Raw genomic sequence first — 5,000 nt, forward strand, 5'->3', positions numbered from 1 at the left:
CTGACATACATATGATTCGGTAACTTGTTAAAGAATAATTGTTACCTTTGTCAGAAACATAGATTAACATAATACGGTAACTAATAAAAATATTTGTTACCTTGGTAAAAATTAAATTTTTTAGTGCACAAACACGAATTCCTGGTACGTACACGTACCACGGTTTCGTACACACACACACACACACACACACATATATATATATATATATATATATATATATATATATATATATATATATATATATATATATATATATATATATATATATATATATATATATATATATATATATATATATATATATATATATATATATATATATATATATATATATATATATATATATATATATATATATATATATATATATATATATATATAGGGGTGATATATTTTATTAGATGCCATATATATATATATAGGGGTGATATATTTTATTAGATGCCCGTAGATTCTGTTAATTTAATTTTTTTTCTCTTTTCTTTTTAACATTCCGGCTTATATATTTTATTAGATGCCGAGAGAAAAAAATGATTTATATATTTTTTTTAAATGTTTTTTTTTTAAATGTATTTTTAACCATGCAAAGTTAAAAAATTTCCTCATTTACATACTACTAGCGTACTAACAGCTTTTCCTACAAACTCTAATTCCAACATTTTACTCCTTTATCGAATGAGGTGGCCACTTCAAACGGCTTTAAACTGAATTAAATAAGGAGTTTTGTCTGGACATGGCGAAACGTTCTGTTTTAGCTTCCTGCTGTACCGTAACCTACACCAAACAAGGATGTTCACGGCGATAAATATCATCACCGTGATACCCAGTCCTGCTAGTAGTATGGGGTGAAGAATTTCGTTATAAGTCGGTGACAGGTGGTCCATTTCGGTTAATTTCATCAACCGCTTGGCCACTTGTCTGTTGTATGGGATGGGTAGTGCTAGCATTGTAGAGGTCCACATGAAGTTCGCGAAGTAGGCTCGTTCTCTGATGACTGTCCATAGACCAGTCGCCATGGAATTAGGGGAAGTCCCGATACTACCATCTGCTGCAACGAAGATGTGGGCGAAAGACGTGGATCCGTCAGGGCATGATACATTGAAGCCGTCCTTGTTGTATCGTATCCACGAGCCATTGTTCAGTCTGCAATTGAACTCATTATTGTCAAAGGGATAAAGCTTATCCAGACAATTTTCACTTGTATGGGAGAGAGCACCGTCTAGCACTATACCTAACTCGCATGAATCCATTAAGTTTTTATGGAATTCAAATGAGTCAGCTGTACATATTTTTCTATCCATTGCGTCTGAACAGTGAGTTATTTGATTTAACCCTGGATAGGTACGGTGGGTCGTTCGCGACCCCGAGCGTCAAAAAAAAACAGGTTTTTCTCACGTGACTCACCCCCGTGACTGAATTTGTGGGTGATCGACCTGCAGGAGGTGTCTCCCCTACACGCTCTAGTAGTGTACAGATGTGCATTGCTGTAGCTGTACTCCTTCCCCGATTTCTGAGACGCGTCGGGGTCGTTCGCGTCCGAGTTTACCCTTCTAAGGTAGTTTGCATAATTATCAAAGTTATTACGTATTATGAAATTGTCGTAGAATGGTGCAACTTGTATAGGTTATCAGTTGTGGAAAGTCTTGGTGGATTGTTTGGCTACCATGTGCATGTTTTGTTTTTTAGTTAAAAGGTCGTTCATCACCACGAGGACCATTTTACCGCGAGTGCCCCTTTTTCATTTTTTTTTCATTTTTTTGCCAAGTCATTTTTCCGTAAGATATTGCCAAATAGTGTCGTAAAACTTTTGCTTGTTTAGTGTTTGAAAGTGTGTCTAGATGATCTGGCTACCCATGCATGACTTTGTTTTTGTCAGATACGACGTAGTTATTGGTATATTGGGTATTTAACTGCGGTTACCAATTTCTGTTTTTTTTCAATATTTGTAAAAATTACTACGTAGTAAGGAATTGCCGTATATTATTCATTTTTTTTTCATGTTTATGTGTTAGAAAGTGTGCCTTGATGGTTGGGCTAACACGTGCATGTCTTTTTTTTTATCTGAGATGTCGTATATTAGAATGTCGGGCATTTTACCGCGAGTGTCCCTTTTTCATTTTTTTTCATTTTTTGCCAAGTCATTTTTCCGTAAGATATTGCGAAATAGTGTCGTAAAACTTTTGCTTTTTTAATGTTGGAAAGTGTGTCTAGATGATCTGGCTACCCATGCGTGATTTTGTTTTTGTCAGATACGACGTAGTTATTGGTATATTGGGTATTTAACTGCGGTTGCCAATTTCTGTTTTTTTTTTCAATATTTGTAAAAATTTACTACGTAGTAAGGAATTGCCGTATATTATTGATTTTTTTTTCATGTTTATGTGTTAGAAAGTGTGCCTTGATGGTTGGGCTAACACGTGCATGTCTTTTTTTTTATCTGAGATGCCATATATTAGAATGTTGGGCATTTTTCCGCGAGTGCCCCTTTTTATTTGTTTTGCATTTTTTTGCTTAGTCATGTTACCGTAAGGAATTGGCAAGTAGTGTCGCAAAACTTATATTTTTATAGTGTTGGAAAGTGTTTCTAGATGATCTGGCTACCCATGCCTATTTTTTTTTTTAGCCAGATATGGCGTATATATAAGTATGTGTTCGATTTTCCTGTGGTTGCCATTTTTTCGTTTTTTCCCATTTCTTTCAAAATTACTACGTACTAAGGAACTATCACAGAGTAATATTTCATTTATATGTTTATTTGTCGGAAAATATGCCTTGATGGTTTGCCTAGCACGTGGCTGAAATTTTTTTTTTCTGAAATGCCGTATATTAGAATGGCCATTTTTCCACGAGTGCCCCTTTTTATTTGTTTTGCATTTTTTTGCTTAGTCATGTTACCGTAAGGAATTGGCAAGTAGTGTCGCAAAACTTATAATTTTATAGTGTTGGAAAGTGTTTCTAGATGATCTGGCTACCCATGCCTATCTTCTTTTTTTAGCCAGATATGGCGTATATATAGGTATGTGTTCGATTTTCCTGTGATTGCCATTTTTTCGGTTTTTCCCATTTCTTTCAAAATTACTACGTACTAAGGAACTATCACAGAGTAATTATTCATTTAGATGTTTATTTGTCGGAAAATGTGCCTTGATGGTTTGCCTAGCACGTGGCTGAATTTTTTTTTTCTGAAATGCCGTATATTAGAATGTTAGCCATTTTTCCGCGAGTGCCCCTTTTTATTTGTTTTGCATTTTTTTGCTTAGTCATGTTACCGTAAGGAATTGGCAAGTAGTGTCGCAAAACTTATATTTTTATAGTGTTGGAAAGTGTTTCTAGATGATCTGACTACCCATGCCTATCTTTTTTTTAGCCAGATATGGCGTATATATAGGTATGTGTTCGATTTTCCGGTGATTGCCATTTTTTCGTTTTTTCCCAATTCTTTCAAAATTACTACGTACTAAGGAACTATCACAGTGTAATGATTCATTTAGATGTTTATTTGTCGGAAAATTTTGTTTACTTTTTTTTGGATTGAATATCATCAAGTTTTTTTAGCTAAAATATTGTTTTACATTTTTTTTTTTCGATTTTATTTCCCTTCAAAAAAATTTTTTTGGGTCAGAATTTTAATTTTATAGTCGTAAAATAATCGACAATTATCCAACAACCCACCATACAATTTTTATGCATATCCAATAATAATTAGATTAGTAAATAACACCTTGAAATTGACATACCCTTCCTACATTTCAAGTGGCAGATTAGGGAGTCTGAGTCAGTGTGGTTGGCGGCCATTTTGTGGACATATCCGAAGCGTAAGCTGCCCTATCTATATATATTCTTGTTCCCTATAGAATTTGTGATATTTTGGTATATTTTTACCTGCATAAATATCATATTTAATATTAAATATATGTATTTTTTTACGAAATTTCTAAGTACTCAAAAAATTACCTTTAGATATGGCCCCTGATATAAATGTAATTTACAAAATAATGAAGATTTTTTTACATATTTCTATTTTAGGATAACATATGTTTATTCCCTAAAAAAATTAGCCACTTCCTATTTCATTTGGGTACCCCAAAAAATTCATGAAATTTGGACAAATTTTTTTGGCCAAAAAAAGTTACCCTTTTTTTCTCATTTCAGATCTTCACCTCCATGGGTCTGACTTCATCCAAAATACATCAAGATGTGTCCTAAACATTCAAGAATCAATTCCTAAAAGGATTTGTGTATATATGTATAAACTTTTTTTTTATGAATTTTTATGTCAGGTCTTTTTTTTCTACTTATTTTTTTAAAATATTTATAATAAATAGTTTTTCTGCAGATGAGTAGTATTTATCTTTACAGTTGTTTTAAGCATTCATTGAAGTTTTTTTTGGCAAAAGAAAAAAGGAGGTTACTGCAAAAACTGATTTTTCAAGAATTTTTTTTGGCGTCGGGGTCGTTCGCGTCCGAGTATACCCTTAAAGGGGTGTCCGAGGACCGTACCTATCCAGGGTTAAGTCTTTAATGACCATATATGTTTCCTTGTCTGGGGAAATCAATACATGTCCTGTCAAACTGGATATTACTGGATTTGAGTGATTTGTCATGAAAGTCGGGAATGGTGATATCCTTTAAGATTGCCAGGCATCAGAAGAATCAAAGGGAATTGTAATCCTAATCTTGTTATTATCAACGCTTACTGTAATTAGGCTGTAATAAAATTCTAACCTACGTTCGCCATATAAAGGAACATAGCCTAGTGTATCCCTTCCGTTCTCCAGAATTAACTTTAAGTAATTTATAGGCAACAAACGGGGCGACAATACACCTTTAGTTGCTAACGTGATAGCTTCTACATAATCCTTGGATTTCTCAATGAAATGTACAATTCTGTTATGTATGTGATCTATCTTTGAATCATAATACGTTAACGTTGCCAACAAATCCTGTACATCCATAATCTGAATGATATTATTTGAATGTTCATTTACTAAATCCAT

The sequence above is a fragment of the Palaemon carinicauda genome, chromosome 32 (genome assembly GCF_036898095.1).
Source record: "Palaemon carinicauda isolate YSFRI2023 chromosome 32, ASM3689809v2, whole genome shotgun sequence".
Lineage (NCBI taxonomy): Eukaryota > Metazoa > Arthropoda > Malacostraca > Decapoda > Palaemonidae > Palaemon > Palaemon carinicauda.